This window comes from Meleagris gallopavo, chromosome 9, assembly GCF_905368555.1.
Source record: "Meleagris gallopavo chromosome 9, MGAL_WU_HG_1.1, whole genome shotgun sequence".
Taxonomy (NCBI): Eukaryota; Metazoa; Chordata; class Aves; order Galliformes; family Phasianidae; genus Meleagris; species Meleagris gallopavo.
In genome coordinates, this window is record NC_139412.1 from 5966426 (window position 1) to 5989945 (window position 23520).

A 23520-nucleotide genomic window follows, 5' to 3' on the forward strand; every position below is an offset into this window, starting at 1 on the left:
AAGTAAGGGGCAGAATTTCAAGCACTCCAGACATATATTTATTGACTTGCACTAAGAGACTATTTGGTTCATGTGCTGCTTTGATTACTGATCCTTACCATTTCATGATGTATCGATTAAGGAGTCCATGTACTGAACATCAGCTTCTGTATTCTACTCTACAGTCAGCTACAACAGACTGAACAAGACTTGCAAAAAAAAAAAAAAAAGAAAGAAAAAAAAAAAAGAAATATATCTTGACATGTGAAAATTGCATTTCCTGTAGAAAGGTTTCTTAAAGCTGGAAGTGTCTTTGAATTAGGGCAATCAGTTCTTCAATAAAAGATCATAGTTCCTCTTTTGTTCTCTGCCATTGTAATTCATTCGAGGATCCTGTCAACACCCCCTTTCAGAAACTGCATAAACTTGTTAAGGTTTGTGGGATAAAAATCAGTATGAGTTGCCTTTACTCATAAGATAAAGTTCACAGCTGAGGCTTCCTCCAAGAAAAGTTTCAGTACTAAAAAAAAAAAAAAAAAAAGTAGACATCAGTTTCTTTATGGTTCCCTACTGAAAACAATTACTAGTACTGCTAGAAGGGACTATTTTGGCCTAGATCTTTTGCTCTGGATTGCTTTGGTTGCCCACCGTTTGCAGTAACTGACCAAAATATAAGGATGTGTCCCAGCTGTGACAGGACAGTAAGATATCAGGGGTGTAAGTGCAGCACTTGAAATGTAGACTAGATGGGAAGCATGGTAAGGTCTCCCAAAAGAGATCTGTCAAGATTCATTGCAGGTTCTATTCCTTACTTTACTTCTTTAATTTCCTGCATCATTTACCCAGTGTCCTCTGTGGCAGAACTGCTCTGCACATCACTGCTTCCCTTTATGTTTATTAATAAATTGTGGTTTCACCTATACAGGATTTTTTCCATGTAGTGGTGAATATAATCTATCTGGGCTGCAGATATAAACTCAAGTCAGTTCCTGCATCTTTTAATAAGAAACCAAAACCTGTGAATAATAGATAATTAATAGATAAGATCCTAAACTGATTCTGAGCATCTTTGCATTTTTAAATAAAGAATGTCCTCAACTTTTTTTCTGGTCTGGTCCTTTGTCTTCTCTGATATATCCAGTTATTGGATGTTTAAAACTTCAAGTAGAATAAAACTACTCTGAGTACTGGCCAGTACATTCTCTTCTGGTATACTGATGAACATCTACCAGAATTGGAAGGAGAGAAAAAAATTGGACTTCAGTGCCAACGAGAATAAAGTCAGAAAGATGGGTCCTCAAGTAATAGCCAAGTAGAAGAAAGTTATGGAGTTGGTTTAAAATACAGAGAGAGGTTGTTTATGAACTGTTTGGAAGCTTATATCTATGTTAATGTAGCAAAGTTATTTTGAAAGGCTTTCACTGCTTAAATCCTGTCTCCCAGAAGAGAGGAAAGCAGAGCTCTGAAGCTGATTCATAAACTTAGGAGAGAGTATTGGACATACAAAAAAGAATTATATTCCACATCAAAATTCAGAGCTTTGTATATTAAGCCTAAGCATAAAACATGAAATTTTATTATAAAGCTATGAACTGGAACAAGTTTACTGTCTAAATCAGTGGTATGACTTTTTTTTAGAATGCTCTTGAAAATTTACTTATATGCATTGAACCAAAGAAACATATTTGTTGAATGGCTGAGTTTCCTGCTGATCCAAAGTCCTTTTTAATCATCTAAGAGGGATATTCACTTATTTTTCTTGTTCAATCCAGCTAAGTATCATAAATGTTAATATAAAAGCTTTAAACTCTGTTGATGCATCACTTACAGAAGCTGTACACAGCTGTTTGAAATTATTGTGTGTTGAAAAAAGTAGAAGTGAAAAAAGACAAGGAAAAAAATAGTTGTAAACATTAGTGGATTCCTGTAAGATTGTTATCTTATTTCAGTTGCGTTGGAAGACAAAATGAGGAAGCTAAACATCCACCTTCAAAAACATCACTTGAAGAAAATATAGGATTGTAGCACGGGTGGAGAAAAATGATGAATGTTACTCTGTTAAAGAGGGGAAAAAAAATCAATTCAAGGACTCATCATTTTCTTTTTTGTTCTACAACCACCTTAATAAGCATTTGATGAATGTCCCTTCAGTAATAGCAGGAAAAAATCATGTTTAAAGTATTGGTTTAAGGGTCATCTTTCAAAGCATTATATCTTAATAGTTAAAAACTTTATCAGGTTCTGTACAAGTGTTAAATGTCTAAGGCATGTCAAGCAATTCTCAAAAGAAAGCAGTGAGAAATTTCATTCTGAATGGTAACAAGTTGGAAGGAGAGATTAATGCATGTGAATTCATTATCAGCACTGGACCCATTTTATACAAATGCCACTGGAGATGCTGGTCTCAGAGGAGAAACATGTTACTCTGAATATGCATTCAGAATAACAATGGAACTGTACTGTGAGGGTTTCTGTGAGGCGTGCATGCACTTTGAAAGTTATTAAAAGTTGGGAAGCAAGGAGAAAATACACCTAATGTTGAGTCATGCAGGCTGTAGCACACATATAAAGATGTTTCAGGCAGAGAAAGGAAAGGATGTGACTGGAAATAATAGAGACATTTGCAAGAAGGTGCTAATTTCTTTAACAATATCTTGGCCCACCTACGAAATGTTCATCTAGTCTGTATCTCTTTTGAAGTCTCTTCATTCTTTCTCTTCTATAAATTTGTATGTAAAACATTATCCAGCAAAATTTCTACATGTTCTTAAGTTGAATTATCATAGCAGATTTCTGCATGCTTTTGGAAGGTGGCAGAGACAGCAGTTCTATACATGAGGCAGGTAATTTTTCATGGAAGATCTTCACTATTTATTGCATCTTGTCCCTTGTAGAAGATCACAGTTACTACCCTACACCTAGCAAATTTTGTCTGAATCGTGACAGCTTCATGTGTGAAAGTAAAGGTTCTATCAGTTTAGTTTTGATCTTTTTCCCAGAGAAACAGTTTAGGTTGTTGTGTCAGGACTTTACTGCATAGTCCACAATTTTTTTTAAACTTTGGGCTCACTTGTATCAACATTGCCAGATAAACTGTTTTCCCTGAAAAACAGCTTCCCTGAAGGAAACTTTCCATGTTCTCTAAGAAATATATTACATTTATCATAGCTTCTCATTTCCTCTTAGTCTCCCTTCATTCAGGATTATTCAATTTTGAATGATCACTTTGATTTTTAAAAAGCATTTCTTCATTCATATTTCAACATGAGACGTATGATGGCTTGAAATAAGTCTCATTTATTAAAGGTAATCCTGAGAGTACAAGATAGGTTAAATTATAAAATTCTAAGAATTTTGGGAAGGAGATGATCATTAGGTATTGTCGTAGTAACTTGATTTTGTAGATTGACCGTTCTCTAATCAATGTGCTACAGTAAACAGCAATATGTGCCACACTAATTTGTCTTTGTTTTCTGTTTCTGCACTTAAGTCATCAATATAATTGTCAATAAAAGAGCTGGCCACTTGTTGGAAAGCTTATATCCATAAATAGTGGAGAAAGTTCCTGTAAAAAGACATTAGTCTTCCAGCAGCTTTGAGAGTTGAGTTTCAGAAAGCCACGTAAGTACTTGTGCATTGCAGCTTTTCTGCTGTAGGGCTAAGCACTGAAGGGACAAGGTCATCCTGACGACCTCAGTGGAAAAGAGTAGTGCAGCTGCTTGGGGGACTAGAATTACAGGGTTTTTTTTTTCTTTGCCTAATTAGAAATATTACTTTATATTTTGCATCCTTCTGTATGTGTTAGGAAGAAGTCTGCAGGGAGCTCATTATGTTACCAGCATTGCACTTATAGGCTTGCAAAGAAGTAGCTTGAGGGATGTCAGAGGTGCATTCACTTGAAGAAATTCCATATCCAGACTGAAACGCTACTGAAAACTTGTAGTAACTCTGCAGGATGTCTCCCGTTGGGTATGCTTTATCCCTTCCTGCAAGATCCTGCAGAGAAACTGGCCAACTGAGTCTTCCTTGGCATATTTTCCTTTTGAACTAATGTCTAAGAGTAGATATTTCACTCACTGTTAATAAATCTCCATCCAATGAATGGACTTGTTAAAAAAAAAAAAAAAAAGGAGATGATTTAGTGTTGCTACGTCACCTTGAATGATTTTTCAGAACTTGTTCTATGTGGTATGACTGGCATATTCTAGAAATACAATTTAATGGATGGGTTTGTTTGTTTATTTGTTTTTACCTCTTTGGTGTTGAAGGATGACACAACCATGTTCCCAGCACTGTGCTATTCTAACGCACTCAAAACTGTGTTGCTGAAAGAAAGACAAGGAAAGATACAAGGCAAGAATTTCTGACAGTGCTCTGAGGTGGCTAGCAGGAATATGTCTGAATCCATACTCATTCGCTCCTCTTTCAGCTTTCCTCTTTTGCAGACTGGATCTTAGAAAATAATAATAATAAAAAAATGACAGCATACCTCATGTAATTATTTTGTATAACTGGCTTAAACAGTTAAAAGTGAAGAATGTCATCATTTTCTTGGTATCATGTGAATAGACTGGCAGTGTTACCCAATGAGGAATCTAATTTGTGACCAAAATGCTAAAATTGATCACTATTTTGAGAAATATTATTTGGATTTTCATTTAAAAAGAGAAAAGTAGAAACGGAATGGTAATGTATTTTCTCCAGTTCATGAGCTGTACCTTTCTTCCTCTTGTTCCCACCAGATAAATGATTTTAGGTTTCTATGGTTGTTTTGGGTCTCCATATCACCCCATTATCTGCTGGAGAAAGTCAGTTTCTAATTTAACTGATCACTAGATTTTAACTAGATATAAAATGTTGTTGCCAGTTTAGCTTTTTTATATTGAAATATAAGTGCACTGAACCGAGAGTAACTTCTGTCAAAGGAGTTTCAATTTAATGGAAAATCACTGGAAAAGGGATAGTTTTAACAAGTGACTTTGATTATAACCACATTATGACATGATTATACTTTTAAATGTACTTATATTATGTGAACATATTTATTATAACCTATATAATTAGTAATGCAAAGCATTATTTGTTTAACTATAAATAGTTATATTTTTCTGATTTAAGACAAAAGTTACACAACAGAGACTAGGTGGAGTTGTATAGATATCAATTGTAACAGCTTGATAGCAGTAAAAAAAAAAAAAAGGACAACAAAAATGTAGTTTTACTGTCTGAAAGAAGTAACAAAGTAAAAGTCCATCCTCTTTCCCCAACATATTTGTTGTCATCTGTTTAGCCTTGATTGAATATGGGTTTTGTCTTAAGACTGTAACGTCAGAGGCAAAAGGCAGAAAAGTGAAAGCGTAACAAAAGTAATACACTGAAGAGTTATGACCAGCTGTGCCATCTGCATTTATTTTTATACAAACAATACAATTCCTGTGCATAGGCACTGTCTGAGCTATTGAGAACTGATATGTCAAGTGTTGCCAGCTCTCTTTGTATTTCCAAAGCAACTTGTCTCAAATGTGTACTAATGTCAGCAGCACAAATGTATGCATAGTCAATTAAATTGCTTTTTAGTTCTTTAAATATTGTGAATTCGACAGTGTTGTTCTTCAGCTTTCACCTTCTAAAGATGAAAAAGCTACTGAAAGTACCCTTGTGTCAGACAAAGTACAAAATGTCTTCCCATTCTACAAATCAGCTAGTGACACTTTGTGGTGACAGTTTCAGTGGCAGCAAAAATTGGAACAGCTTTAGTAGCAGCACTCACTGTCTGCTGTGTTAGATGATTGGGGTCCAAATTACAGGTGTAGAGTGGGTAGATCTTGTCAGCAAAATCTGTGAAGCAGTGCTTCTTCCTGAGCGCACTCACTTCATAAAGCAAGAAAGACATCAGACTTGAATTTGATAATGGCTATTTCAGTATCATGGTCAGATAATAGCAGTAAAAAATTTAATTGCAATCTTGATATTCAATAGAAGAAAAAAAATATTTGTTTGTTTTGCTTTGCTTTTAACTGTTTGTGAAAGGGCAATTTCATGGTAGGAAAGTCTGTTGGAGAACTTGGCAAATGTTCTTTTGGAAGGAAGTTTCATCTCTCAGCATAACTTAATATTTTCCATGTAGAAAGTAATACAGTACACTTCTGCAAACTGAACCCCTGTGCCGAAGAATATATCTGGAAATGGTGGAAGAGGAGTCTCAGTGTCTACGGGTACTTCACTTGTTACCACAGAAAGGCTGGGGTACTGACATCATTTTATTTTCTTGTAGGAGTATAAATAACAGCAGACAGGAAAACATCTGTAGGAGTAGATTAGTGTATCGGTATTACTGGATGAAGTCCCTTTTATACTATCTCTATTCCTCAGAGCTGAATGATTCACCAAACAGTTAACAGACTTGACAGTTAACAGTTTACAGTTAGTTTGCTCCTTGAAAATAATTACTGTATTGTAGGAATAAAAAATAAAAATTTGCTCATATAGAATCATAGAATGGCTTGGGTTGGAAAGCACTCCAAGGATCATCAAGTTCCAACTCCCCTGCCACAGGCAGGGCCAACAACTTCCAGATCTGGTTCTAGACCAGGCTGCGCAGGGCCCCATCCAACCTGGTATTGAACACCTCCAGGGATGGAGCATCCTCAGCCTCTCTGGGCAGCCTGTGCCAGCACCTCACCTCTCTCTCTGTAAAAAAAACTTCCCCCTGACGTCCAATCTACACCTTCCCCTCCTAAGCTTAAAACCATTCCTTTTTGTCCTATCATTATCTACCCAAGTAAAAAGTTGATTCCCCTCCTGTTCATAGTCCCCTTTTAAATACTGGAAGGCTTCAGTGAGGTCTCCTCGCAGCCTTCTCCAGGCTGAAAAAATACAGGGGAAAGAAATGCTACAATACTGTTATGTTTCGCCTTACATCAAGTTATTTATGATAAAATTGCTAGATCTATGGCCAAGCAATCTTGGTATTATTAACCTTAGTATTTCTCATATTATTAATATGATGGCTTTTTAACTGTTTGGTTCTGTGAGACATAGAACAGGTTGGGAAGCTGGTGAGAAATATGCTGTCACTCTGTGTCTGAATTAAGTGGATAAAATGTACCAACTTCCCTCCTCCACCTTATTTGGAAAGATGCATGGAAAATAAATGGCTGTTTCTAGTGAAAGCAAGTGCTACTTCATCTAGAATAAGTATTCTGTCTGGATAAAATTTACAGTATTAAACATTCTCAGCTGCAGTTTACAGCTGCTGCATCTGCTCGGTCCTTTTCTGCTTCTTTGCTCCATTTCATTTTTTCAACTTTTCATTTGCCTTACTGCTAGCTTTTGCTTTTTTCAGATAATCTGGAAGGTGAAGAATGACCAGACTGAACTCAAATGCCATTCTGTTATGCTTAGTAGCTGATTAAAAAAGAGCTGGCCCTTCTCTAGTGTTCATGTGCAAATGTGTGCTCTCAGGCTTTTTAAATTGAGTCATAATTGCCTATGCCAAAGGCTGTCAGTACAACAGGACAAAAATCAGTCAGCTCTTCTAAGTCTTTGTGTTATGTAAAGCTGTTATTTTGGAAGAATGAGCAATGATAAAGAACTTTTGCAGTGCTTTTGGTTGATCTCAGTTTTCACAGTAACCGTGAAGTTCACGGTGTTTGTAGTATTGATCGTTTCTCTTGTAAAGAAAAAAATTGAAATAACCCAGTAAGAGTTTAAGCACAATATACAGGAAAAACAGGGCTGAACATCTAGAAACATTTCTACCAAACCTGCCCATTTGCGCCTGCAGAGTAATAATTACCAAAAGATTCAAGACTTTCATGTAAAGCATGAAATTGTGTACATTGTTCACGTGTGGTGCACGCATTAGGAATGTCATTGTCTAAGCCTACATTAGAAGAAAAATAAATAGAAAACTTTTTAAACTACCTGTTACAGCATAATAAGCAAATTTCCTATTCATTCCAATTCATTTCCAATTCATGTATGATTTCTCGGGTCATTTATTTGCAGTGTTTGAATTCTTATCAGAGAATCTCTCTATTTACTGTAGTGCCCACTTGGACACAAAATTCTTACTGAATTTTGAGACCTCACTTCTTTTTCTTTCTTACTGACATTCAAATGACTTTTAGGATGTTTATTGGTGAACATAGGGATTGTATCAACTAGCTCAAGCCTTTTTTTTTTTTTTTTTTGCGATTAATTAATATTTTACTTTTAGCTCTCTGTATCCTGCAAGGCTTTTGAAGTTCTGTATTCTGTAACTGTAACTGAAAATCAGCCTCAAGAGTTCCATGGTCTATAGTAATATGTGCTCATGCGTTAATTTGCTGAGTCAGAGCTTCAGCTTTCTGATTCACCTCCTTTGCTGAGGTTTTTCACTGGCTTTTGTGAAGCTCTCCTGCAGCAGAACTGGTTTCTCAACTAATGACTCATTGTTTCTATATATTATGCTTTAAAAATTTCGAAAGGGATAATCCATCCCCATTAATAGATGCAACTTCCCTCGGTTGTTCATATGTCTGCCCACATTATTACTTTTTTTGTTATCTGAATGCAGCTATCAACTGTATGGACTCTATAAGAAGAAAATAGATTCAGCTGACACACAAGCAGAAATCCAGCTGACTGCAGGCTCTGTAAATTTGCCTTATAAATGCTGCACTAGAAATAGTGAAATTCTTCTGTAAAGCAAAAAATGCTAGACCACAAAGGAATCGTGTTTTAGTGGGAAAAAGGATTTTCATAAGCTGAAGTACTGGTTAGTAACTGACATAAGAACAGGAAGGCATATGTGTTCTTATACATTATATAAAATCACAACAAGGAAATTTTTTTATTATTATTTGCATGTAACAGTAAACTATTTCTATAAGGCAAGCTGCAGCCAAGGAGACCGATCTGCTTGCTAGCCAGCTGTACGCTCTCTTTTTGTACTTCCTGTGCATGTCTAGTAGCATAAATATTATTTATGTGGTTAAATTTATTTTTTTCCAGAAAAGCAAGATGATGAAGTCTGGCAACTGTAAACTGTGTATTTCTTTTAACTTTGTAATATCCAGGTTATATCTGATCACTGGAAATTTAGACTTGGTGTCTGGACAAGTCATGAGGTTGGAAACATAAGAGAATGAATTCTGCATGTAATTAACCCTATTCGAAGAATCCTTAATCACACTTGGGTCAAACATAAGTAATTAAGTGTCTCTGGCATGACAGTTTTGATATATGTTCGTTTGAAAGATAAAATAACGAAAATTCAGAAAATTAGTGGCATTGCTGGGCAGTATCTCAGAAAGGATGGATATTGCAAGATAGCATTAACATGTTTTCTTATAGTTACTTCTAAATATAGTTTATTATCACTTTGTAGTTTCCTTATGACAGAATATTGTTGCAACTCAATAGCTGGAATTCCTTAGCTCCATTTCTCAGGATTAGTTCTGAGGCAAACACATTCTTTGTTTGTCCTGGATTTCTGCTGTTTCCATTAGTAGTTGCCTGTAGCCTTTTTAATCCAAGACAAAGTTGTTGCTTACCACTGTAAACTTTTGTACCTCTGCAGGTTCCTTTTCTGGTGCTGCAGTCACCTCACAGCAAACTAAGCAAGAAATGCTGGAATACATGAATAAATTGTGTACTTCAGCCTTGGCATTTTCCATTGTCTGCCAGCAGCTTTGTATTTCACAAAATTCTGTGCTAATTTGCCTGCATTCATCATGGAAATCTTCCTATGTGGGCAAGCTGTCTAATGTCCTGATTCCCAGTATGTCCTTGAGCTTTTAAAAAATAATAAAAAAAATAGTGCCACTGTGCCCTTTGCCATCTTCTTTACTATCTCTTGCATTCAAAGCAGAAGTACAGCTGTGTGCATGGTTTTCACATCATCCACAAATATTCTAGGATTAAAGACTTCAGCTTGGTGAAAAAAATGTACTGAACTTTTTTTTGTCCTAATCTAAATGAGAACTGCTTCTCAGCATCACATTTATCTACAGATAAATATTTTGTAATACTGTGTTTTGATACTGATTTTCTTGCAAATGAAAACAGAAGGGTGGACACAGAAAGTAGGGGTAACTATTTGACTTTCCTTTAGGAAAATAATCTCTAAAGCTGTGTGTTATTTATGGGAGGGCTAGGAACCTTTGGAAATCATTTTGAATTCTACAATATGAAAATATTTCAGAAGCAGAAGTATGTGTGCAATGTAGAAAGGCATCAGGTCAGTTGATACCTTAGACCATGTTCTCTTTAAAATTAAATAATTTTATCTCCCTGATTGGGAGAGATCATTGTTACCATATAGCTTACATAACAAAATAATTGATACCTATTAGAACTTATGACACAAAATAACTAGAACTCAAAATTACTATAAAATGATATTTTCTTTTATTCCTTGAGTTTTCAGTCTTTGTGAAAGTCTAATGCTCTGTACAGTACAACTGACAGTAACAGGGACTGAGTTGTGGAAAACTCCTTTTTATGTGTGATATGCTCTTCTCTATTGAAAGGAGAATTACAAGGCAATTGTGTAAAATTCCACTGAGTTCAAAGAAAGTCTTGGATTGAAATAGCAAGCACTCAAATCTTCAAAATGTCCTGACTCAACAGGATTTCTTGTGGTTAGACAGTTAAGCTCTCAAGAGACATCTCTGCAAATCTGGCAGTAGTACAGCAGTATGCACAGGGCAACGGAACTCTTAAATCTATTTTTGTAAAGATCTCTCTTGACTTATAATATGTTATCCCCTTGCCCATTTAATTCTTTTCTCTATAGTAAGCTGGAAAATAAAGTTAACATTTTATTTGTAAGTCTGTGTCTTTTTGACTTGCATCAAAGTAATTTTCCTAATAATAGCATATCACAGAACAGCTGTACAAATTGCCCTCAGAGATGTGTTGAAATTGCTATCAGGCTCTTTTATATTATTTAAATCACGATGCTCTGTTAGTGTACCAATACTCAAGACTGTTTATATGTATGGATTTCACAAATATGTAAATCAAGTGCACATTTCCCTAGAAATGCAAATGTCTCTAATGAGAAAAGACAATTCAAAACAAACAAAAGAACAGAATGTGGTAAATAGCTCACACAAGAGAGGGAAAGAACTGTTGCTCAAGTAAGTGTACTGGAGATACTGGGGTGTAATCCTTGCCATGGGATTGTTTAATCAACTCATCTTGAAGCTGTGATGGATCTGTTATTTCATAGCAGAGGGAGACCTGGGGAAAAATGGCAACCAGACTAAGTTTTCCCTTTAAAAAACAGGAAAACATCTGGTGGGACAACCTCTGTGGGACAACCTACAGAGCTGACAGGATTAAGTTAATCTGGCTGAATTCATTGTCTCTGGTAGCTTTCCACTCTAACAAGATGCCTGATTTCAATGTGTGAGCACAAGATGGGAATAGCATTATAGTGAACTGAGTGTAACTGTTAGAGAATAACTTAAAATGTCTTTCAGAGAAGTAGTCAGCTAGGACTTCGTGTCTCAACAGTTCCCTGATTTAGTAAGGACAAGAAATGCCTTTGAATCACAGTGCTGTAGTTTCTTGAGCTTTTGGTTTCCAGAATATATGTGCAGTGGGAGTGTCTTTTATTACAAAGTGAATGTACTATACTTCATATTTTGCATTGCTCAATGAGAACTTCATCTTCTGTTAAAAGCTGAATTCCATTCAGAAGTGCAATTACACAAAATTTGCTCACTAAAGAAAGACATCATTTGTTTCAAACTGGCTTCTGTTTTGAATTTCAATGCTTGCTGCTAAAGATACACGCTTTCTTTTCTGTGAAATTATTTTAGTAACTAAAAATCTGAATTACTCTAGATTTCATTTTGCATCATAACTTCAAGCCCTGAAGTACTAGTAGGCCTTTTATTTCTCAATGAACAGACATCTATTGTTAAAAATTGTTTTAAAAAAGACTGTTATCGCAAAAAGTAGTCTGAATTCTCCAGAATCTAGGAATTGTTATTAGTGTCTGTGTAACAATTAAGTTAAAACATTTTAATCAGTATTCTTAACCAATCTTTTAATCGCATATTGTATGTAACTGCTACTTTTTTCTCTTTTCAGACTTCTAACTAAAGCTTTGGTTTGTGTCTTTTACAATAAGAGTGTCAGTTCTCTTCTGTTCTGAGATTACACCATATTCATGAACTCTCATTTATCTCTGTCATTACATTATTTCATTTTTATCTCATTTTATCTCTTTATACTGGCAAAGTTGATGGGCAAGGTACCATAAATGGTACTGTGAACACATCTTGAAAAATGCAATCCTGATTTTCTCATGCGCTAATTCACTGCAAGGCATGTACAGATATTGAAGTACCAGAGAACAAGTTTTCTATGCAAAATTATTTTCTGACAAAATCTGTTTTGAAATAATACTGTATCTCAACATCCAAACATTTATAAAGAGCCTAAAAATGACTGATCAGTAGTATGTGCCTGTGGTGGTAACCTGAGTGTGTGAGAGACTCATTTGGCAACTTTGATTTACATTAACCCCATCATAAAGGAGAAAAGGCTTGCAGCAAAATCAGCTGGCACAATTTACTTCTCATTCCATTCCAGTGTTATATTTCCAGCAGCTTTCTACTTTTCCTTCTACAAGTTAACGCCACATAGGAGAGTGTTAGCTTTTGTACTGCTTGAACTCTTAAACCTGATCTCTGGGGGAGTGAGGAGGCTGTAATTACTACAAACTTCTGGTATGATGGTGAAATAAACCTTGATATTCATAAAAACTCTCAGTAGAGGCTGAACTGGGACTTTATTAAATGATACCTCTACTACCACTAACTGATACCTTGGTTAGTACCCAATGAAGCATGAATTCAGTGATTTTCTTCAAAAATATTTTCTTCAGATACACGTGAAATTGACTTTTAAATAGTACACAGTTGCTGTCAGTTATAGTGCCTCCAAGAATTCTGAACTGCCAAGTGCCCCCTGCTCTTGTTGATTTGGATGAATGTTTTAAGTACTACCAGAAATTATATGTATGGTGTATAAAAGTAATCTTTAAATGTACTTGTAACCTAGAACGTGATTTTTAGAAGCCCAAGACCTGCCTTTAAAAAGATCAGTGTGCTTTACTCTGAGTTTGTAAGACAATATAAGAAAAAGACGCATGAAAAGTATCAGAATCATTAATAGTTTACTTTAGTAAACTTGTCAAAGGAAAGGAGAGCCTTAAGCCAATTGCTGGCTTTTCTTGAGATTTGCAACTTTTTTCAAGACAACTTTAATATCAGGAAGTTTTTAATTGTCATATTAAGAATGTGTTACTTTTCACGTTCTCTTTATATTCAAGCTCATTGAAAATAGATAACCAAAATGCAAGATATAGAATAAAGCATTCAATAAAGAAAAATAAAGCACAGTGAACTGTATTTCACATTTGTTTGAAAAATCCTTCCCAACACCATGCTTTTATTACTTACCACTGAACTGATTTCTTTTTTTACCAGATAGCTGATGTCTTTTGTGCCAAAAGTCAAATGCAAAGTCACACCTTGATGTACCACATTGTAAAATACTGTCAGAGTGAGAAATAGATTTTAAAACTGCTCTTCGCTAGGACTCTGCAGAAGTGATTACTGCGTTCTGTATTCCTGTTTGTGGTTATTTCTGTGTTTCATCTATATAACATCATTTATTTCCTTTTATTTTTAAATTAATTTTGCCTTATTGGCAACTTAAGAATTCCTGCTTTTTTTCTTTTTCTTGTTTTGAATCTTCATAGGCAGGTATTGTATGTGAAACATAATTTATTCCTTCTCAGGGACAGTGGGAAATGGGAGAAGAAAAAAAGCAATTTTGTTCTGCTTCCAAGTTTGACATTCTCCTTTTACAACAAATCTTTTCAACATTGATTTTATTGACTTTTCAGATTTATAAGTTTCCTGAAAGAGAATGAAGAAATATGAGTTAACATGTAATTCGGTTTTGATTCTTTATGAAATAACTATGATTTCTTTTTTGAGATACATTCTGCCAGAAAGGTTTGAAGAGGTGCTTAGCAGGGACAAATGTAAACTATTTGTGGATTTCATTTAAGGAGGCTTAAAATAAAGACATAAAAGTGACTGAGTTAAAACTTGCACATGATGGCTACTTTGAAAATTATGTCAACAATACCAGCAGGATAGCTGAGAGACTGAATTAAAGTATTTTATTTTGAATTATAATTTGTATGTTAATAGCTTGCTTTTGCAGTTTGGTTTTTATTGTTGTTGGTGGTGGTTTGTTGTTGTTATGGTATGTTTTTATCTTTCTCTCCTTACTATGAAAGGATTCAGCTTAACCTCAGGGTTTCATGTCTCCTTGAGCTATATCACTTCACTCAAAGTTCTTAAATTTACTGAAAAGTAGTTCGTTCTCTGACATCCAAGGCTGTCAGACTGGGTAAGGCAGCTTCACCAGAGCTATTTGAATAAGAAGTTTTGCTTGCCTGAGCATCAGTGAGCCACCAGTTAAGTAGGGCTGCAGATTTGATCACATTTCTCCTATTTTTCATTTATATATCACTTCTGCTTCTCTACCTGGATTCAGTTCTAACAATTCTGCTTAAGGACAGGTGGATGTTTTCTGATCCCACTGATCCCTAAAGGTTTCAAATTCACTCTGCTTTTTTTCCTAAAAGATTTATTCCTCAATGTTTAAGCAGAAACAAACAGGAAAGCAACAATAGTGCTTAAAAAGGGTCATAGCTGAATGTATTTCTTCTGAGCTCTGTAAACTTTTGATCTTTAATACCACCTGGAGCTACTTGTAAAACAAAACAAAGCAAACAAAAAATATGGCCTCACTAATGAGTAACTCGAAGTTGCAAAACAAACAAACAAACAAATAAACAAGAAATTAAAGCTCTTCTGTAGTGAACAAAAGGAAGAGGATTAGAAAACGTTAATTGAACATTTTCCTTTGTGCTTTGTCCTGGCTGTAAGTTTACTCTCAGCCTAAGGATTGTTTAAAATATTTGGAAGCTCCTGCTGTAATCTGTACATGAAATGTACTTCCTGCACAAGGACACATTTCCTCTGCAAAATTTAATGCAAAACTTAAATTTTCCTTTTTATTTTTACATTATCTAACAGTTTGCAGCAGAGCATACTAGAATGACAAAGAACTACAAGCAGAACGATGATTTTCCAAACAATGCAAAAAAAGACAAATTTCTGAGTGCAATCTAACTTGCATGGATTTCTCTACTCATTATGTTGCATTTCAAAAGTTTTACATGACCATAAAATGTAGTTCTTTTTCAAAAAAGTAGTTTTGGATTTGTAAGTCTGTTGAATTTGAAAACTGAATTGTAAATCTTCCCAGTGTGGAGATGTTCCCAAACTATGAATGTCTCTTTTTTTTTGTTTTAAATGGTCTTTTGGATTTATTTATTCTAAGTTTTAAATGTAGATGAGAAGTTCACCAAAACAAACTTTTTTTTTTTTAATATGGACTTTTATCAGTGGATTGTCTATCACAAATTAATATATGGATTTAGTTAAGAGATATGTAACTGGATTGTATTGCTGTATCTGACTGCAGTATTGCTTCTGATTTTGACTGCAGTAGAGAGAAAAAGCGCTGCCCACAGCTTGAATTTGATTGTAAACTGTCTTAGAGAAAGCCAAAGGAAATACAAGCTTTCTTTTGAAAAGCAAACAAAACCAAAATCAGTGTATTTATATTTCAGCTGTTCTTGTAAGAAAGAAATAATCCCAGAAAATCAAAAGAATCAACCTTGACTTCCTATTGCATATCAGTCAATTTATGTTAGGAACAAAAGTACCATAAAGAGTGTGTCCTTTGAAACATGGTCACAACATTCTTATTCCATCTTATTTCCTTTCTTTTTTAACAGTTTCATTTCATTTTCTTCTTGAAAGAATAGGCTTATATATTCCCCTGAGGTTTATGTCTTTAGGAATATTTAGGGTAGTCCCACTGATTAAGATTTTCATTTTCATAGCAAATGTAATGAGCATGAAATTTCAAAAACAAAGTCATCCTGTCATTCAGTGTTTTAGCAGTGAAAATGCAGAATACACAACTTATAATTTATGTCTTCTGTCTCTCTGGAGTATATGATGGGTTAATCATTCATGAAGCAACTATTAGCTTACATGAATTACAGTTGAGGAGAAATGAAAAATAAAATAAATACTTGCTGTTTTTTCTTTATTCAAAGACATTCTATGATGTTTCTGTGCAGGGAATATCAGACCAAGTGTTTAAAGTGAATGAGTTACTGCTCATTAAGGATTTTGAGGAAGAACCAGGAAAGAATAGGTAACAAGACTGAGTAAACAAAAATAAATGCCTTAATGTCTGCTCAACTATTACAGGTTTACCTAAAAATGGCAAACATAGGCTTTTAATTTTTAACATATAAGTAAACTTTCTTTTGAGTCCAACTTGTAATATAGTAACTGCAGATCATAGAAAATTATGACTGAGTTTTTCAGAGGTCATCCAGTTTATTCCATGCTCATTCAAAAAAAAAAAAAAAAGAGGAAAAAATAGAATCATTTCTAATTACTGTTTGCTCTCTTTTCTAAATATCTTGGGTTTGCACTCTTGTACAGTAGTTTTAACAGTTCAGTTATTAGGTGAAAAATGGAGCAGTTCTACTTAACATCTACTTTAAGTGCTTGTCTGGAAAAGGAATCTCACAGTGGATACATTTTTATGTTGGAGAGAGTTGGTGAGTTAAGTAAGATTGCATGTTACTGTGTCAGAATAATGGAAAATAAATGTCTAACAGCTGTTATTAAGCAATATCAGTACAAAACAAATCTGTTCCCAAGGACACCATTGTGGCTGAAAAAGGAGAGATTACAATCCCTTGCTACCAACTTTTAGCATAGTGGGCTAAGCTTCTCTGCACTTTTTTTCTGATGTGTTTGGGTTTTTTTTTTTTTTCCCATACAAGCTAAGCACTCTGTACAGAGATTGTTATCCTCGTGAAATTTTCTGGTGTCCAATCTTGAATTTTCAATGCGGATTCATTAAATTCCTGGAAAATTTGTACTTGTGGCAGATTTACATGGCATTTGGTTTTGACAAAAATGTTGGCTTGGCAAAATCTTCTTGAACTTTCAGGGAAATGGAAGAAAAGAAACCGACTGCTACTTACGAACTGTTCTTCTATCTGTAATTTCTACTGCTTCTTAAATCAATGCCTGTAGGTGTCAGTTTTCAGATATGGTATTGTTGTATCTGATCCATTGCCTTTTTTCACTGGTTTCCAGAAACTGTCTATGGACTTGCAGTAAACATTCAAATGATTCAAACCTTAAAGGACTGTGAGTTTCTTGTGAAAAATTCTTGTCTGAGTAAGTAGCAATAGTATAGTAAATATCCAAAATAAATCATTTCATGTAATGCATATATATCTTTGGATTTCCATTTCCCATGGGAATATGTCAGAGTACAAGCTATGTTACTAAGTTAACCAAACACAAATTGCCTTACAATTTTTCCATGCATTCAAATGGGACATGAATATTTTGCTTTCCAAGCTGCACAATTACCCTCGAGCTGATGTTGCAATGTGTCAATAAAATGACAGCTTCCCCTGAATGACAACTCATAGATCTAGTGAAAAATTGACATGATCTGTAAACCCAGGTATTTTAAAGAAAAGACTTGAGTTTTGAATGACTATTTTGCAATGGCAACACAGTTGATCATTACTGCTTTTTAAATTATGTCCAAATAATACTTTAGAACGGTGTGCTTAAGTGGAGTTGTAATGGTGTTTAAGTCAGTATAGCAGAACATTCTGTAGCAGCACCTGCTAATGGAACTTGGTGGCAATTAGAAATGCTCATACGTGGGGTACACATTCTATGTGACTTAGTAAAACCAAGTCACTAGTAATGAATCTCAGAGTTCACCTTAGTATCGGGCTTTTTTATTTTGCATTTTCTTAACTTTTGGGGAGTTACCATCACTATCCATTTTTCTAATGGGGGCCTTGTCATCCATGTTGCATAAGCCACTACTTGTATCCCTGGATATTCACTTGTATGGAACTGTTCTATCTGCTATTTCATCTTACTTATCCTTAAGGTTCTTTAATTCCATCTTGCTTAACAGAAAAGGTGAAATAAGTATTTTACATTTGTTGAGCTGTGAAAACTTGAGTCTTAAGCTGAAAGCTAACTAGAAGACTTTCACATGATTTTCATCCTGATGAATGAAGATAAAGCTGAATATAAATCATCATAATCTTTGGGATGTATTTTAAATATCAATTTTGAAACTTGAATTCATATTCAGTGTTCAATCATATTCTATGATTCTGTACCCATGCTATGCACTGACTAAATATAGCTTCAGCTCTTGGGACAAGGGATTGACTATATCACATGGCATCTAGCAGGATGCTAGATTTGTACTTACAGACTAAAGGAACAGCAAAATGTGTGTCAAATTCTACAAATAATATGATCACTCATGAATTAAGGAAAATAACTCCAAACATTTTAAGTGCTTTCTGAACGCTTTTAAAATGTTTGGAAAGCCTGCAGAATTGTTTTAAGGCATAGTACAAAGGAGGTGGAAGATAAGTATGCTGAAGACGTTAAGAGAATAATCCTGTTGTCTTCCTGATTTTATTTTTCTTTTGCAGGATAAAAATATAGAGAGTATGTAGAAAATATTGGAGGCAATTTGAATTTTTTCATAAAACCTTCCTGTGTGCAGATCATTAAGATACTTTAACTACATTGCGTAGTTCTGAGTTAGTATTTGCAGGCATCTTCTATTGTATTATACCTTGGAAATGCATCTGAACTTTCTTAAGATACAGTTTTTGAAACTTGGTAAGATTGAAGAAATAGAACAACTTCTATGGGAGAAGTTGTGAAATGTGAAATGTGAAATTCTGGTCATGGTGATATGTAGGTGGGTCTCTCCAAAACAGTGCCTCCTATTTATTTCCATAGAAACTACAATAGATACAAAGGACACAATAACATATTTGATAGAGCATATTTTTAGCTACAAAACACTGTTTTTCAACATAGTCACTGCCATGAGCTATGCATTTTCATCAGTGATGAACAAGAGCCTGCATGCTGTACGCATAGAAGTATGCACCAGTGGAGGTGACCCACTGTTCTCACTGCTGAAATGCACCTCCCACTGCTTCACCACACTCATATCCAGTGTTTGGCTTCCATAGACATTCAACAAGCATCAGTGATTGTCAATGGGTGCAGGTTTTTTCTGTGTGGAGGAATTCAGTGACACACCTTTGCTCCATATGCTCTTTGCTGTCAGACGCCATCTTGTCAAAGTGCTCCTCTGCTGCCATCTGTCACACAGCAACAACGTGTAATGGAATATTGGTTGGAAGGTTCAGCCTCTACTGCCATACCACCAAAATATGCCTCTGATATAATGAACCAAAAAAATAAAGTAGGAGGCTCTGTGCAGCCCTCATATAATATTGCTGATAATGCCATCGTTTGTCTGCACTTCAATAGAAGAAACTTTATTTTTTATTCTATTCTACTCTTTTTAGTTTCTCATATTCTTCATATTTATGGCTATGCAATTTCTTGAGAAATTCCTGCAGTGCTTAAGAAATTATTCTCTAATTAAATATACCATATATATTCAGTACCCAAAATAGGAGACTTGGTGGTGGTAAATATTTGGTTTATCAGTATTTTAAGAGAAAACCTCTGAAAAAGAAGGCCATATTAATTTGAGGCATTTTTAAATTCCAGTAATTAAATGATAGTCAAATAATTTCACAAATAATGAGTAACCCGAATGAATAAATAAATACGATTTATAACATCAAACAGTGAACAAATATGAAAATCGTTTTTCAGCTCTTTAATGGCACTTAAATCAATATTTTACTGTTTTACTTGTTAGATAATATCAACTAGTGTAGTAATAGGATTTATGCTGTATTTCTACTACTTACATACCTAGAAGATTTTCACAGACATTTAGTACTAGGCACTATGGGACAGCTGACTTGACCTAACTACCATTCTCAGGATCAAGTCACTCAGTTCTCACTTCTGTTTCATATCCTTTTCATGTAACATTTTACAAACGGCTCTTATTTAAAGGTCTCAGTAACCTATTTTTAGTAGACTTCATCCAAAATGTTCGGTGATCACAAAAAGAGTTGCCTGGGCTTTTTACTTAAAGCAAATCTGAATTTGTAATATGAAAGAATGTATAATGTATGATAAATAATGATGATCTTTCTATTCTCTTTTTTTTCTTTTTTTCTTTTTTTTTTAATTTTTACCAGAAACTGAAAGATTTATTTTGTTTCAGTTCCATTTGTGATCACTGCTTCTCATTTTCATGGTGTCCCAGGATAGATGGTCCCAAGTGAATGTATCCATTTTTACTGAGCCTTATTAGAACTAGTTTAAATCAGTTTTTTAGAATTCATGACATGACTGGTATTAGATGATAAAGAATGTAATAAAATACTCTATCTTCTTGAGAAAAATGTAAAGTTAGTGCCATATAACATTTATTTGATGATAAGTAATCTAATTTAATTGCATGAAATAATTGTCATTTCCTACATGAAGATGAATAGCTTTTCCTGAACTAGCAGTATTTTTCATAAAAAATAATTTTTCATAAAAAATACTGCTATTGCATTAGTTCTCCTTTTTTTTTTTTACTTTTGCCAAGTGAGTGCTCTAATGACCAGAAATGAAAAGTGTGATATTTCTACTTAAGCATTACAGTACTAAAGAATAGCATTTTTTTATGTTTCTGTTTGATTGAAATCAATGACTGTTAACTGAAAAATTCTTCTATATTACTGTCTCTTTAAAGAAATGCTGTTTCCGTCCATTTCTCCCACACATTGAGAAGTCAGAATGCGTGGAATCAGACACATGTGGATTATGGGTATGTGTCTGACTGGAATTTTATGGCAATAATGCTACCTTACAACACAAATATTTGAAATGGAAAATCTGCATCCATTATGCTAGAGAACTGGGACAACAGGCTGTCACCTGTTATGGCAGTGTTTGAATGGAAAGGTCACAGTTTGTTTATTCTGCTCTGATAACAGCTTATCATAAGGATTTGTCAGAAGTATCCACAGCACGTTGTTGGTATTAAAGAATGGCCAAATAGCATTAAATAATGCATGCTTTAGTAACCTCACAACAATTTCAAATTTTTTGTTGCATGTTGGAAAATAATTAAGCTGAAACTAATATAACTAATAAAACTAACTACAGTTTTTTAATATAACTAATAAAACTAATAAAACTAATATAGCTAATATGGATTAACAGCTGGGCAACTATTTCATATTATATTTGGTATGTTTGCTGTATAAGTTTTTCGTTATTTTTCATAAGAGGTATAGGGGTATCTGCCCATAATCTGACACTCTGATGCCCCAGACTTAATAAAAATATAATTGCTTGTACATCAGTAAATTACTTCAATAGGCATTCACACAACAAATTAAATGACTTTCATGTAGCTATAGACTGCCTATCCTATACACTGTGGACATCATCTTATTCTTGTTACTCCTGTTGTGTTGAGAAGTAGTTCTTAACTTGCTTTTCATAGCTGACAATTTTTTTTCTTTTTTTTTTTTTCCTAGAAATGAGCTCTTTTATTGGAGCTCTTTTTCCTTCGCATTAGTAGAATTGTCATGTTACCAAATTTGGCAACAGAGATACATAAGTTTCTAGAAACTCAATTAGTGCTTCATTAGCAAGGGTGCTCCTGACATAGACATGTATCATGACCAGAGGGCTGGAGCACCTCCACTACAAGGACAGGCTGAGTTGGGGCTCTTCAGCCTGCAGCAGTGAAGGCACTGGGGGTCCTCATAACGGCCTTCCAGTACTTGAAGGGTGTCCGCAGGAAAGCTGGGGAGGTGATTTTAGAAGGGCATGTAGTGACAGGATGAAGGGAAATGGTTTTAATCTGGAAGAGGGTAGATTTAGACAAGATATCAGGAAGAAATTCTTTATTGTGAGAGTGGTGAGACACTGGAACAGGTTGCCCAGCAAGGTTGTGAATGCCCCATCTCTGAAAGCGTTCAAGGCCAGGCTGGATGCAACTTTGAGCAACCTGGTCTAGAGGGAGGTGTCCCTGCCTATAGCAGGGTGGTTGGAACTAGATGATTTTAAACGTCCTTTCTATCCCAAACTATTCTATGATTCTGTTCTTCACTTCCCTTTCTTTCTTCTTCAGCTATTAGCTTTTCTTTAACGAGAAGTCAGTCATCCTAAATAACATAAGCAGTCATACAAAATAAGTAGGAGTTTCCAGTTTACTGCTGATACTGAAAAGTAATTATCTCCCCATGAAACACCAGGAAAAACACATTAGCTTTCTCATTAGCATCATAGTGAAGTAGAATCCAAATGTTTGGGTGTGGGACACCCTGTGTTCAGCAATCATAGGAGTGGGCTCAGAACTAGGGCAGCAAACATTCCTAACTTGTTTCATTAAGTAATGCAATTATTGTCAATGTACTAACTAGAAAAATAACAGCTGCACGCTATTTCTTCCATGCTGTTATTGTCCTGACACTCTGTGTGGGTGTGGTATTAAAGCTTCATTGGCAGTTGTTTAGAATGACTTCAATAGCCATGACTGGCAAGTCCTCAAGTCAGCTATGGAGGTCACTTCAAACGAGTTAGCTGCATTTCTTCACATAGGCCTCTGCAAAAATCTCAAGTGGATAGATGGCATCTTCTGTGAAACTTCCACTTGCTGCATACCAGTGACTGTCTTGTATAAAAATCTGCAATAAAGGCTGTGTCATGAAGACAACGTCATAAATTTGGCTTGAGCTGCATATGTCTTTTCATTTTCCTCATAAGAAAATAAATATACATGAATGTTCTTTCACACATCTCATTGGATTATTGCTTGAACAGTATTTCAATACTTGTGTCAATTTTATCTGAAAGTGTCATCATCGAAGTACTGGGTCCTAGCAAGCACAATAGTTAATGACGCATAGCTTTCTGGCTGGGCTGGAAAGAGATTTCTCTATTCCTGTGTGAATACTGTTCAATTGAGTTTTTACGACTAGTTGATAATAAGTAGAACATTGCCACCTTTTGGTCATAAAGAGAAGAAGTATGGTTAAAGAAGCAGCATTATGTAAGTTGGGGATGCTGCAGCACGACTGTTTAATAGTATATTCATTTGTAATGTAACTGCTCGGTAATGGTAGCCCAGTTCTGTGGAGGTTGTAGGCATCATTTGTTTTGATTGTGTGTATTTCATACCATGGTGATGTGTTTAGAGAGAATATATTATGCTACGTACTAATTATGTTTTCCTGAGAACTGAATTACATATGCATTGTGAAGATAGTATGAAGGCTACCATGGTTACCATTGTGCACCCAGCAACTTATTTTATACAGTGCCAATTAATCTGAGGTAATGCTTGAGAGAAAAGAATTTTGAATAAGGAATGCTAATGTCTCAGCTGAAAGAGGGAAATTAGATATAAAAGCACAGCTTT

The 23520-nt window shown here is 34.9% G+C and overlaps 1 long non-coding RNA gene across 1 annotated transcript in view; it reads left to right on the plus strand.

The window, feature by feature from the left end:
- LOC104912163 (uncharacterized) overlaps window positions 1-22852 on the plus strand; it is a 43466-nt gene extending 20614 nt beyond the window's left edge. The window contains exon 3 of the long non-coding RNA XR_014884981.1: window positions 20839-22852. This is a non-coding gene — a long non-coding RNA (uncharacterized LOC104912163). The remainder of the gene's footprint in view (window positions 1-20838) is intronic.
- The last annotated feature ends 668 nt before the right edge of the window (window positions 22853-23520 follow it).